General features: G+C 35.1%; 1 protein-coding gene across 1 annotated transcript in view; it reads left to right on the top strand.

Moving 5' to 3' along the window:
* Positions 1-15,483, top strand: part of UNC13C (unc-13 homolog C) — a gene marked incomplete at both ends in the record, with an annotated part of 576,078 nt that overhangs the window by 418,939 nt on the left and 141,656 nt on the right. The gene's annotated exons all lie outside the window — the stretch shown is intronic.

A 15,483-nucleotide genomic window follows, 5' to 3' on the forward strand; every position in this document is an offset into this window, starting at 1 on the left:
GTGTTATTTCAGAGGATATCTTCCACAGAGTGCTAAGTAACAAAGAACACTGGCTTTAATCACACAGGATGAGTACAAAATCCATCTCCACTGCTTACTATCCATGTGACATCCAGCAAGTTTTGTATCAACTCTGTGCCTCAATTTCATTGTCTGATAAATTATATTATTGTGAGGATTAAATAAGATGCTACAAACAAGATGGTTAGAAGATTGCCTGGCGCCTATGAATAAGTGCCCAATGAATATTAACATTGAATGGAGTACTCAATGCTGAAACATGAGTTGAAAACTATTGAACTAGTTAGATCTAAATTAAATACCTATGTATTTTATGATCTAAAAACTATTTTTTCACCTCTTAGAATATATAGAAAATGTGGAACATAACATTTTATTAGACACCAGAGGATATGACAGGATGGTTTCTTTATTAAAAATTTGTAATATTTTTATGATTGAAAAAAGCAATTATGGGAAATTTGAAAGTTACAGAGAAGCACAAAAAAGAATGAATGAATAAATGTTTTCCTCAAATTTGACATACAAATACTTTTATACCTTTAAGTTTTTACATTATAATTAACCAAAATACTTTTTATGTGAAAATGTGGTATTGCATTTTATCCTACTTTTGCTTTATTCTTGAATTCTTTTATTCTTGAATTTTTTTTGAAACAATGTCATCCCCGATCTTGATTTAGTTTTTTTTCTAGCATATATTTATAAATCTTACTAGAAAGTATACATGGTTTTATATTCTAAGACCCTGCATGTCTGATAATATCTCTCTGTTGTACTTGAATGGCTAAGTGGCTAAGTATGTCATTGTTAGGTCATACTTGTTTTCTTTCAGAACTCTATAAACATTTTTCTATTGCCTTGTGGTGTTCAGGGTTATAACAAAGGAATATAAGACCAGAATGACATTTTTTTTCTTTGCACACAATCTGTTCTGTTTTGCTTCAGCCTGGGTGCTTACTAGATATTTTTAACTTGAAATTTCTTATGTTGAAAATATGTGGAAGAGTTTTTTCCATTGTTAATTCTGCCTGGTACTCAATGGGTCCTTAAAACATCTTTACTCAGATATTTCTCCAATTCTGAAAACATCTCTTTATTGTTTCTTTGCTTTGAACTGACAAAAATCAAATCATGTCACTCTTCTGCTCATAACCCTCATCACACTCAGAATGAAATCCAGAGTCCCTACCCTGGACTACAAGGCCCTACACAGTGGCTGGTGGCTTTCTCTGAACTCAGCAGTCTCAGCCCTTCACTTTGAGTAAGCCACTCTGACCTTCTTGCCCTTCCCTAATCATATGAAACACATCTCTCCCTCAGGTTCTCTGCATGTGCTATCCCCTCTGCTTGCAGTATCCACTTCAGGTCTCTAGGAAGGAAAGCCTTGCCACCTTGTAAAATAGGAAAATCGATCCACCCCCAATCTATCACCCACAGGCATGCTTATTTGTCCATTTCCCCTATAGAATATAAGCTCCGTAAAAGCAGGGCCTTTGTGTTCTGTCTGCTGCAGTACCACCAGCAACTATAAAAGGGTCGTTAACTAAGTCCTGGTGGGTTGCTGCCTTGCAGTTACCAGTTGTTCCCTCCTATGCCTCCTTTCTTTTGCTGTGTCCCATGTTACCCAAGTCTTGTATAATTTCTTAAAGTTTCTTACATATGAATGCCATCCTTCCCTGGAGTCTTGGCTCTTAAAAGGCTTTTGTAGCATGAAATGAGATAGTGCTTGAAGTGCTTTGATATATTTACAAGGTTGTGCAACCATCATCATAATCTAAATTTAGAACATTTCATCATTGCAAAAAGAAAGCTTGCAACCCTTAGCAGGGGTGCCCACCCTGTCTGCCCACCCTCTTTGAATTGTATACATTAAACAGATGAACTTTGTGCTATGTAAATTGTATCTCAATAATGCTCTTTTAAAAAGTGATTTATAAAAAAAAAAGTGATTTATAAGCAGGAATGTCATATAGATGTTTTCATTTTTTAGGCTGAAAAGAAAATTAGAGACACCTCGAGGCTAACATGTTAAAGGATTATTCTTTTATGAACTTCCCATGTGGGCCATTTTTTTTACCTTTTCAAAAATGCAAAGATTTAACTTTAACACATTGTCCATTATTTTTCTCAAATTATAATAGTTATTTCTCATGAACCATAAAATGTGTTTTCATGTAAGTAAATATGGAAACATAAAGTTACATGTAGGCTTAATATATTAACTATAACTAGCGATATCTGCATCATTTGTCTTTGTCAGATTCTGTCATGTAGATGCGCAGACAGGTAATTTCCATTCTGAATAGGTACCAATATTATTTATGAATATTTATGTACTTGTAATTTTAATTAGTTTTTCCCTTCGTTGAATTCTACCCACGTTCACTAATTTCTGATTTTATCATCTACTAATTCTTTTTTAAATTTATTTTATTTTTTATTTATTTTTGGCTGCGTTAGGTCTTCGTTGCAGCACGCAGGCGTCTCACTGCGGTGGCTTCTCTTATTGCGGAGCACGGGCTCTAGGCATTCGGGCTTCAGTAGTTGTGGCACGTGGGCTCAGTAACTGTGGCTTGTGGGCTCTAGAGCGCAGGCTCAGTAGTTGTGGTGCACAGGCTTAGTTGCTCCGCGCCATGTGGGATCTTCCTGGACCAGGGCTCAAACCTGTGTCCCCTGCGTTGGCAGGTGGATTCCTAACCACTGCGCCACCAAGGAAGCCCTCATCTACTAATTCTTATTCTTTATCTGTATGGGAAATCGATATTGAAACTTTGAAGTCAGTGTAATGGTAGCATTGCCATTTTGCTATTCCTTTAATCTGCTTCTATTTGCCTAAGGAGAAATATGTCATGTCACTTAAAAGTAAGTATCAGAAACTGAAGAGTAATATAGTTGTGGATGAAATGTAAGAGATTTTATTTAGATAATAAAAATTGAATTTTAAGGTATTTTATCTTTTACAGTTAAACGAAGGCATATGATATACTGAAATGCACACTTGTCACCAAAATACTTTATTACCAAAAATAATAAGGCAATTTGAGAGTATCAACCTATGAACAAATGTATAATTGACTATCATTTCATTTTTCAGAGCATGCTTCATACTCGAGCATATCTTTAATTTAACCATAAAACAGTCTTTAATAGTGAGTTGAAATATTTGATGAGTGGTAGTCTCAGATTCTGTATTCACTTTTTTTGTGAATAAGGAAAAATAAACTATGTGCACTCTACCCTTTAAAGTTATGATTTACCAACTCTTATTCCACTTAGGGTGATAAAGAATTATTACATTTAGTTTTAAACTCTTCAAATTATGGTATCTTAAATATTTTGGTTAGTTCTTGGTAGCCAAACCCAACTGGAATAAGCTTTCAAAGTTTTTAGATGAGTTGGGATAAAATATAGAAATCTTAAAATTGTATTTATGAGTCTTTGCATGCTCCTTTCATATTGAATTCTGCCTTTCATTTATAAGTTTAAACATTTTTAAATGTGCTACTTGCTCATTAGGCTATTAAACTTGTCAATATATTATGAGGTAAATCAGTGTTAAATACTAATAGAAATTGAGGTACACAGAGGTTAAATGACTTGTCAAGTCATATTTCATACGCCATTCCTTTTGAAGGGGGTATCTTGCTTAAATTTGTACTAACCGAATACAACTGTTTGAGAATTAAAATCACATTTTCTTTGCACTCCGTGGAAGACTGAGCCCCTGAGATTGATAACTACACTAAATACTATCTCAGGAATTTGAAGAAGCAGAATGAGCCTGCAGGGTAATGGAGGTCTTTCATTCGCTTATTCCACAGAGAGATTCTGGAACTTGGCAGCTATATTCAATAGCTAGTGTAACTGAGAGAACAGTTGGTGCGTGGGTTTGGACAGATTTTGCCTACTTAGTGATCCAGGTCTTTCCATGGGGAATTTCACGTAGCATGAAACATGCTGCAAACTCTCTTTAGAGAAAATCTGGACAGGAGTTGATAACACCCAAAACAATAACAGCAATATTTTTTTGCTTCTCATTGCCCTTGCAAACAAAGTGATTTCTTAACCCACTACTCAAGAAGGAGTAATTTTTGCAAAGAGAGTATCAGATTTGGGGATTTATTTTGGTGACTGTGTGGTTTCGTTAAATTACATATTCAAGAAAAGTAATGTATAAAGCTGATTCCATTCAGCTTTATAACATGAGCAAAATTTCCAGAATACACAATTAAAATTTTAAAATTTCAGATCTCCTTGAATATTGTATAACTGTATTGAAAGACCACCTCTACCAATTTTACTTCTCTGAATCACAGTACTTTTCCAATATTTGTCCTCTGTCTTTATACAGGTTCTCAGAATTTACCTAGAACTACTTCCTCTTTCTATAATGTCTGAATATTTAGAATATCTAATAGAGTGTCAAGTATGCATTATCATATTTTGTCAGGATGTGCCACTAATATACATCCATCTGGTTTTATTTATTTTAAACTCTTTTATTTAAACTTCAAAGTTTGATGAAATGAATTTTTGTCTCACCATCCTTGTAATATCTACATTCTGTAAAACAGATCTATTTAAAATATGTGCTGCAATCTATATAATATGAATTGATTTCAGCTGAGAAAGTAGTTTTGAAGACTGTTGGTTTTATATTATGCAAATTACTTTCTCTAGTAAAGTAGCATTTTCTGGAATTCAGAATATCCTGTAGTTACATTTACAATTTCTTCTTAACAAAATAACAGGACAGGTAGTCTGACAAGTAGGAGAGTATTTCCATATAAAATGGAACAACATATTTGAAAGTGGAACAGTCTTAGAGAATCCAGATTATGTAGACTCCATATCTGTAATCCCAGGAAGTACCAAATAGTCATTTGGTAAGATCATTAAAGGAAGGCTACTGCAAAAATATTCTTAAGATGTGAATTGACCTATAATTTTTATTTAAATGCATTCCTTACATCCACAAAAAAATGTTACTCATTTATTTGACCACTAACTAAGCTAATATTATTTTTTAATTGAAGTATAGTTGATGTACAGTATTATACAAGTTACAGGTGAACAACATAGTGACTCACAAATTTTAAAGGTTGTATTCCATTAATAGTTACTACATAATACTGGCTATATTCTTGTGTTGTACAATACATCCTTGTTAGTGAGCTAATATTGAAATGTCTATTCTGTGTCAGGCACTCTGGTAGGTACTTGGGACCAAAAAGAGAGAATCTCTGCCCTTATGGAGCAGGAGTCTTGTCAAGAAGACAGGTATTGATCAAATATTCATGCTTATTTAGGTAAAAGTAACTGTGATATCTGCTATAAAAGATAAGTATATTGTGCTATTAGAACAGCTGAGAGGGACATTTTATTTTGTCAGGCAATTCAGAAAAGTATTCCCTAAGGAAGTTATTTTACAGCTGACATCTCAAGAACAGGCAGGAGTTAACCAGTTGAAAAGGGATGGAAAGACCTGTTATAATGAAAAAATTTAAAACCAGTAAATGTATTGCAAAATCTTTTCAACTACTGATTTTAAATATCATTACTAACCCTATAAGTCTATAGCTTGTGAAATTTAGAATTTACATTTCTCTGTTGGCTGCCTGCAGTGAGAGTATTTGGCTTATGTGTGGATGTGTTCACCAGTTGGGTGTGTATGGTAACAAACATGCTTCTTCCCCATGGTAAAATGAGTTTCTTTTTGGATAATTGCTCTCAGTAGTTACCACTGAGCCTCAACTATTTTCTATGTTGGCAAGTCCCCAGAAGGTTCCAAAAGAGGAAATGCATGTCCATCTTTAGCTCTTTGATTCTATGTGTGATATTTTAGTCACGAAATAATTTCCAGCTGGCAAGCTTGACATACATATTCAACAGCAGCTAAATATTGTTGCTGCATCTATTACATAAGCTGCAAAGAAACTCAGTCAAGAGATGCTCCAAAATTTATAAAAGTTTTAATACTCAAACATTTGGTATTTTTATCATAAAAATCTGAGTCTCATTTATGATTGATTTGATTGTTCACATTACAGCCCTTCCGTTCCCCAGATCCATATAGTTTGTTTATTTTCCAGGCTCCCATATGTTACATCTTCAGAGTTGGGCCATTTTCCCAAAAGTCAGGCCATGGAGGAAGTTGAGTGATAGGGAATCTTTTATGAGGAGAATCAGGCGAGTTGGAATTTAAGACCTACCAGAGGGAGGTCAGTTAGTCCAACTCTGTCCGGTTGTAAACAAGAACACTGGTAACAAGGAACATCAAACGATTGCTCAAGGTCACACAGGTGGTTAGGACACAGCTGAGGTGCATAAACCACCTTCTCCAGAATCTGTCCAGTATAGTTTGTATTATACATTTATAGGATAATGATTAAAATCATCACTTGAAACCCATGAAATTAAAAATGGTTTTTGACTATGTTTAAGTATTGCTACAATTTGGGTATACAATAAAGTAATTACTCCTATGTCCTTACATCTTTTATCTTATGTTCTTTGACTATCTAAAACTCAGAAATTTGTCTAGTTAGCAGGGGTGAGTGTGTTTATAAGTAGAAATAAGGTAAATAGATCCCAAGCAATCATCAGCTTAGCAAAGTATATGATGGGGTTTACATGTAAGGAAAGCCTATAGGCTTTCTCAGTAAAAAGAAGAAAAAGGGCCACATTTTTGGCCCAGACCAGGTGAGATTTTCAGGTCAAATTACTGAACCAGCAGCTATGATCCTACAGTAAATTCTAAGCCTCATAAAGTTTGTGATTAAATCCTTACAAATTCAATTGATTTTCCTATGAGTGTCTCCTAATGGCCCTGATTCTTCTACTAAAATATGGATGGAAAGGGGATCACAATATAAAGATGCCCATCTGCTGCCTTTTCTTCTAGTAGAAAGTGCTGTGTCTACAAAAGAGTTATATTTTAAACCTTCAGTTCCCTTTTTTCCAAGGCTTTGTGCTCACCGATTATAAGCATGCACATTTTTAAAATGTAGATTTAAGTATGGCTCACCCCTCTACGCTAGTCAATGTGAGGCATCCTCTTTCTGAGTGAATTCCTGGATTCATATACTCATAATCTCCTCAATGCTAAAATGCTAAGTAGAATACATCTTAATGCATATACCCTTGCCTTAAAGGCACATGATCCACGTGGATCCACAGTTCATATTTGTATTTAGGTACAATTTCTCTGCCTTTTGAACTGCTTTGATCTATGTATCTGTGACTTACAATTAGCCTCTCTAGAGGGTTGGTGGTGGAGAAATATCTCTAGAATCCCAAAGTGAAATCAATAATTCATCCTTTTTCCAAAGCTGTTCTTCCTCTGCTGTACTTGACAGCGTCACTCTGAGCCCAGGAACCCCACTCACATCCTCAGATCAGACTAAGTGCTCCACTCTTCCTTACTCCTCTTCTGCAGGGTCAAAGCTCCAACAGTCTACTTTTAAGTGTCCTCCTCTTTTCTCCCTTCTTCTCAAACCCACTCAGAACTTCACTAGTACAAGACAAGATCATCTTCCCTATGGATTCCTTCCTAGATGCGAAGCTTCTCAAATTGCCTCTCTCCTGCTGCATAAGGTCTGTCTAAAATTCTCTCTCCCTCTCTCCCCCTCTGTCTCTTCTTCCCTCCCTCTCTCCCTCTCTTATTCTCCCTCTCTCCCTCTCCCTCTCTTCTACATGGAATTGTTCTAAATATAAAATACGTTGGTAAGATTCCATTAATAACAATATTATGTCCAACGTCTTTGCATTGAATAGCTACTTAATTCTTCATGAATGCCATTTATGTGTAGGTATATTACTGTTCCCAAAGGAGAAGTCAGAAGCCAGTGCCTTTGCCAGTTTTCATTAGACTGGGTAATCTAAAGCTTCAATTAAAATATAAAATAGAAACAATAATTCTCTGCTTCACGATGCAAGAAAAATGGTTCCTTTGTTGGTAATTTTGAATTTATTTAACTTATGTTTTATTGTTCAATAATCATAACAGAAATAGATTTTTAAGTTAGCCATGATCCTTCTTCTCCATTTTCTACTGCTACATATGCACACAGAATTTTGTATAACTGTAATAATAGTATAAATGCACTTCTGTATTTTTTCATGTTTTATGAATTTTGGCATATTGATAGAGTTTCAGAATCTTTTCAGTAGTTACATAATATTTCACCACATCCGTAAACCTCAGCTTTTTAACCAACTCTCTATTTTTGGATAATCAGGTTAATAGCATTCTTTAAATTACAATGAATAACGCTACAATGAAAATGTTCTTGTATTATGATTTTTCCTCATTTTGTTTACATCCTTGGGGCAAATTCCCAGTAGAATCATTGAATATCAACAGTATGATTAATACTGTGTATATTTCTTGAAATGTGTTACCAAATCATGTACTGAAGTTTTCACCAGTGTGCACTGTCACCAGGGGATGGCTATGCTTGTTTCAGCCCACCTTCAACAGAATAGAATATTGGAAAGACTTTAAGTTTGCTGTTTTAATAAAGTAGTACCTCGTTATGTGTTTATACTTTGAATTTCTTTCATAACTAAGGAATTGAACATTTTTTCGTATGTTTGTTAACTAATTTTACTTGTTTTTTTTTTAATTCATGTCCCTGCCCTTGAAATATTGGTCTTTAATTCAATGAATACTATTTTAATTTTTAATCTGTATGGCTTCTTTATACAATATAGCTTTTAATTTTTAAAACTATTGCTGCATATATTTTTTTCAGGATGGATTCCATTTAAATTGCATTATTTTTGTTATAAGGTTTTTTTAATATCATAGGATCTATCTTTATGGTTTCTTTTAGTTTCAATGTTATCCAGCAAAATATGTTGTTAGTTTCTAATGTTATTTCTGTATGTATGTTAATTCTTTGATCCCTTTGGTCTTCATTTTAGTGTTAAAAATCCATTTTATAATAGAAATATGTCATATGTTTTTGTGGTTATGGGAATAATTCAGTTGCACAGAGGAAAAATTTATGATGCAGAAGAGATAGTACATGATTGCAACAGCCAAGTCTTTGAGTGGGAGAAGTTGGCTATTATTCAGTACACAAAGTGGACTGCTTAGCTTTAGGTAGTAGTAGAGGTAGTTCAGTCATAGTAGCAAGAGGAGAGGAAAAGTACATGGCTTTAGGAGGCAAAATGGTAAATGTGGTAGTGGAATCTCAGTGATCTGCTAAGAGTGAAGAGAGGACAAGGGTTCTTGTATGTTTATGGAAAGAGAAAAACAGGAATATAAAATAATACTCTCAGAGCATAGGGACCAAGTGCTTAGTGAACTGTGGAGACGGCTGTCCATATGGAGGGCCCTTTTGACATTTGTGGCCATTATTTTAGATAACAACAGCCAGCATGGTGATGTTTTTTCCAGTCCTGTTGAGACACTAGGATACAGACACAGAAGAGATAAGGAATTGGTTTTACACAGGTTTGTCCTTGGCCAGGAGAGTATGACAAAGGGAGACGCCAAGTATTTGAGGGTATATATAAAAAAAGAGATTACAGTCATGGACCGTAGACTCTCAGGTAGTTAAAGAGAAAGTAAAGTTATGAATGAGGTCATTTAGAGAGAAAATGTGGGTCTCAGTGGGTATAAGAAGGAGCGAGGTAAAGTAGTAGTCAAAGAGCACGATGCCTTTCAAAGAGCAGAATGCTAAAAATTGAGATTTAGAGTGAGTGCGCTTGTTGGTACCGACATGATCTAAGGTCAGACCATAGAAAGGGATGGCTGTTGTGGGAGGGAGGACAAACCCAAGGGAGAGTGGAGCTCAGAGCTGAGAACCAAGACACTAACTAGGTCATCTACATAGTTATCAAGGTCACAAAAAATGAAGACAGTAGTGATTGCGAAGAGAAAAAAGCAGTGGGCTAAGAAATGTAATTCCAGTATTGATAATAATTTCCAGTAAGGTTGTATCATTAAAGATTTCTGTTAATGGTTTTGAAAGTGTCTGCTTCTCCATATCTTGCCAATACCAGGTATTATCAATATGCTTAATTGTTATCAATCTCCTGGGTGAAATTATCTTGGGATTGGATTTTCCTTTTCTAACAACAAGTACAGTTGATCATCTTTTCCTGTCTAGTCATTTGTATTTCCTTTTCCATTCATGAGTTTGACCATTTTTCTGCTGATGTGTTCACCTTTTATTAGCTACTTGAAAGAAATCTTCCTGGAATAGAGAAATTCCCTCTGAGATGTAAACTGCCTTGCAAGTGCTTTCCAAAATTTTTTTATTAGTTATCTATTTTATACATATTAGTGTATATGTCAATTCCAATCTCCCAATTCATCCCACTACAACCCCCCCACCCCGGCTTTCCCCCCTTGCTGTCCATACGTTTGTTCTCTGCATCTGTGTCTCTATTTCTGCCTTGCAAACTGCTTCATCTGTACCATTTTTCTAGATTCCACATGTCTGCGTTAATATACGATATTCGGAAATTTGTTTTTCTCTGACTTCTTTGTATGACATTCTCTAGGTCCATCCACATCTCTACAAATGACCCAATTTCGTTCCTTTTTATGGCTAAGTAATATTCTATTGTATATGTGTACCACATCTTTATCCATTCATCTGTCGATAAGCATTTAGGTAGCTTCCATGACCTGACTATTGTAAATAGTGCTGGAATGAACATTGGGGTGAATGTGTCTTTTTGAATTATGGTTTTCTCTGGGTATATGCCCATCAGTGGGATTGCTGGGTCATATGGTAGTTCTATTTTTAGTTTTTTAAGGAACCTCAATACTGTTCTCCATAGTGGCTGTATCAGTTTACATTCCCACCAACAGTGCAAGAGGGTTCCCTTTTCTCAATGCCCTCTCCAGCATTTGTTGTTGTAGATTTTCTAATCATGCAAATTCTAACTGATGTGAGGTGATACCTCATTGTAGTTTTGACTTGTATTTAATGTGCCTCTTGGCCATTTGTATGTCTTCGTTGGAGAAATGTCCATTTAGGTCTTCTGGCCATTTTTTGATCGGGTTGTTTGTTTTTTTAATATTAAGCTGCATGAGCTGTTTATATATTTTGGAGATTAATCCTTTGTCTGTTGATTCGTTTGCAAATATTTTCTCCCATTCTGAAGGTTGTCTTTTCATCTTGTTTATAGTTCCTATGCTGTACAAAAGCTTTTAAGTTTCATTAGGTCCCATTTGTTTATTTTTATTTTCATTTCTCTAGGAGGTGGGTCAAAAAAGATCTTGCTGTGATTTGTGTCAAAGAGTTTTCTTCCTATGTTTTCCTCTAAGAGGTGTTTAATCAACTTTGAGTTTATTTTTGTGTATGGTATTAGGGAGTGTTCTAATTTCACTCTTTTACATGTAGATGTCCAGTTTTCGTAGCACCACATATTGAAGAGGCTGTCTTTTCTCTGTTGTATATTCTTGCCTTCTTTCTCAAAGATAAGGTGACCATATGTGTGTGGGTTTATCTCTGGACTTTCTATCCTGTTCCATTGATCTATATTTCTGTTTTTGTGCCAGTACCGTACTGTCTTCATTACTGTAGCTTTGTAGTATAGTCTGGAATCCGAGGGAGCCTGATTCCTCCAGCTCTGTTTTTCTTTCTCAAGATTGCTTTTGCTATTTGGGCTCTTTTGTGTTTCCATACAAATTGTGAAATATTTTGTTCTAGTTCTGTGAAAAATGCCAGTGGTAGTTTGATAGGGATTGCATTGAATCTGTAGATTGCTTTGGGTAGTATAGTCATTTTCACAATGTTGATTCTTCCAATCCAAGAACATGGTATATTTATTTCTCCATCTGTTTGTATCATCTTTAATTTCTTTCATCAATGTCTTATAGTTTTCTGCATACAGATCTTTTGTTTCCTTAGGTAGGTTTATTCCTAGGTATTTTATTCTTTTTGTTGCAATGGTAAATCGGAGTGTTTCCTTAACTTCTCTTTCAGATTTTTCATCATTAGTGTATAGGAATACAGGAGAGTTCTGTGCATTAATTTTGTATCCTGCTACTTTACCAAATTCAGTGATTAGCTCTAGTAGTTTTCTGTTAGCATCTTTAAGTTTCTCTATGTATACTGTCATGTCATCTGCAAACAGTGACAGTTTTACCTCTTCTTTTCCAATTTGTATTCCTTTTATTTCTTTTTCTTCTCTGATTGCTGTGGCTAGGACTTCCAAAACTATGTTGAATAATAGTGGTGAGAGTGGACATCCTTGTCTTGTTCCTGATCTTAGAGGAATGCTTTCAGTTTTTCACCATTGAGAATAATGTTTGCTGTGGGTTTGTGGTATATGGACTTTATTATTTTACATAGGTTCCCTCTATGCCCACTTTCTGGAGAGTTTTCATCATAAATGGGTGTTGAATTTTGTCAGAAGTCTTTTCTGCATCTATTGAGATGATCATATGGATTTATTCTTCAGTTTGTTAATATGGTTTATCACATTAGTTGATTTGCGTATACTGAAAAATCCCTTGGATAAATCCCACTTGATCATGGTGTATGTTCCTTTTAATGTTTGTTAGATTCTGTTTGCTAGTATTTTGTTGAGGATTTTTGCATCTATATTTACCAGTGATAGTGGTCTGTAATTTTCCTTTTTTGTAGTATCTTTGTCTGTTTTTGGTGTCTGGTGGCCTCATAGAATGAGTTTGGGAGTGTTCCTTCCTCTGCAATTTTTTGGAAAAATTTGAGAAGGATGGGTGTTAGCTCTTCTCTAAATGTTTGATAGAATTCACCTGTGAAGCCATCTGGTCCTGGACTTTTGTTTTTTGGAAGATTTTTAATCACAGTTTCTATTTCATTACTTGTGATTGATCTTTTCATATTTTCTGTTTCTTCCTGGTTCAGTCTTGGAAGGTTATACCTTTTTAAGAATTCCTCCATTTCTTCCAGGTTGTCCATTTCATTGGCATAGAGTTGCTTGTAATAGCCTCTTATGATGCTTTTTTCTGCAGTGTCTGTTGTAACTTCTCCTTTTTCATTCCTAATTTTATTGCTTTGAGTCCTCTGCCTCTTTTTCTTGATGAGTCTGGCTAAAGGTTTATCAATTTTGTTTATCTTCTCAAAAAAGCACCCTTTAATTTTATTGAGCTTTGCTATTGTTTTCTTTGTTTCTGTTTCATTTATTTCTGCTCTGATATTTATGATTTCTTTTCTTCTACTAACTTTGCATTTTATTTGTTCTTCTTTCTCTAGCTCCTTTAGGTGTAAGGTTAGATTGCTTATTTGAGATTTTTCTTGTTTCTTGTGGTAGGATTGTATTGCTATAAACTTCCCTCTTAGAACTGCTTTTGCTGCATCCCATAGGTTTTGGATCATAATGTTTTCATTGTCATTTGTTTCTGGGTATTTTTTGATTTCCTCTTTAGTGATCTCTTAGTTATTTAGTAACATATTGTTTAGCCTGTATGTGTTTATGTTTTTCACATTTTCTTTTCCCTGTAATTCTAATCTCATAGCGTTGTGGTCAGAAAAGATGCTTGATATGATTTCAATTTTCTTAAATTTACCGAGGCTTGATTTGTGACCCAAGATGTGATCTGTCATGGAGACTGTTCTGTGTGCACTTGAGAAGAAAGTTAATCTGCTGTTTTTGGATGGAATGTCCTATAAGTATCAATTAAATTTATCTGGTCTATTGTGTCATTTAAAGCTTGTGTTTCCTTAATTTTCTGTGTGGATGATCTGTCCATTGGTGTAAGTGAGGTGTTAAAGTCCCCCACTATTATTGTGTTACTGTTGATTTCCTCTTTTATAGCTGTTAGCAGTTGCCTTATGTATTGAGCTGCTCCTATGTTGGGTGCATATATATTTATAATTATTGTATCTTCTTTATGGATTAATCCCTTGATCATTATGGAGTGTTCTTCCTTGTCTCTTGTAACGTTCTTTATTTTAAGGTCTATTTTATCTGATAATGAGTATTGCTACTCCAGCTTACTTTTGCTTTCCTTTTGCACGGAATATCTTTTTCCACCCCCTCACTTTCAGTCTGTATGTGTCCATAGGTCTGAAGTGGATCTCTTGTAGACAGCATATGTATGGGTCTTGTTATTGTATCCATTCAGTGAGCCTGTGTCTTTTGTTTGGAGCATTTAGTCCATTCACATTTAAGTAATTATCGTTATGTATGTTCCGATTGCCATTTTCTTAATTGTTTTGGGTTTGTTTTTGTAGGTCCTTTTGTTCTCTTGTGTTTCCCATTTAGAGAAGTTCCTTTAGCATTTGTTGTAGAGCTGGTTTGGTGGTGCTGAAATCTCTTAGTTTTGCTTGTCTGTAAAGCTTTTAACTTCTCCATTGAATCTGAATGAGATCCTTGCTGAGTAGAGTAATCTTGGTTGTAGGTTCTTCCCTTTCATCACTTTAAGTATATGGTGCAACCTCCTTCTGGCTTGTAGAGTTTCTGCTGAGAAATCAGCTGTTAACTTATGGGAGTTCCCTTGTATGTTGTTTGTTGTTGTTCCCTTTTGGCTTTTAATAATTTTACTTTGTCTTTAATTCTTGTCAGTTTGATTACTGTGTGTCTCGGCATGTTTCTCCTTGGGCTTATTGTGGCTGGGACTCTGCCCTTCCTTGACTTGGGTGGCTATTTACTCTCTCATGTTAGGGAAGTTTTTGACTATAATCTCTTCAAATATTTTATCAGGTCCTTTCTCTCTTCTCCTTCTGGGACCCCTATGATGCAAATGTTGGTTCGTTTTATGTTGTCCCAGAGGTCTCTTAGGGTGTTTTCATTTCTTTTCATTCTTTTTTCTTTATTCTGTTCTGTGCTAGTGATTTCCACCATTCTGTCTTCCATGTCACTTATCCGTTCTTCTGCCTCAGTTATTCTGCTATTGATTCCTTCTAGTGTATTTTCCATTTCAGTTTTTCTGTCGTTCATCTCTGTTTGTTTGTTGTTTAATTCTTCTAGGTCTTTGTTAAACATGTCTTGCATCTTCTTAATCTTTGCCTCCATTTTTTTTTCCAAGGTCCTGAATCATCTTCACTATCATTATTCTGAATTCTTTCTCTGGAAGGTTGCCTATGTCCACTTCATTTAGTTGTTTTTCTGGTGTTTTATATTGTCCCTTCATCTGGTGCATAGTCCTCTGCCTTTCATTTTGTCTTTCTTTCTTTGAATGTGGTTTTCTTTCCACAGGCTGCAGGATTGTAGTTCTTTTTGCTTCTGCTGTCTGCCCTCTGGTGGATGAGGCTATCTCTGGACATTGAGAGGAGACTCCTGTGGGTCATGCCTTAGTGAAAGCAGCCAGGGGAAACAAAAGCCTATTCTGTGTTAGTGTTGGAGGGTCTGCTGCAGAGGCAGGTCCAATTATTTTATATTGATATTTTAGTGAAGTATTAATAAATCTTCCCATTCTTAAAAATAAACATTACAATTAGTATATATTTAGTAATCAATTAACTGTGTAGATAAAGTGTCAGATTGATATATTTTTATTTGGATTTA

The sequence above is a fragment of the Grampus griseus genome (assembly GCF_964374135.1).
Source record: "Grampus griseus genome assembly, chromosome: 2".
Lineage (NCBI taxonomy): Eukaryota > Metazoa > Chordata > Mammalia > Artiodactyla > Delphinidae > Grampus > Grampus griseus.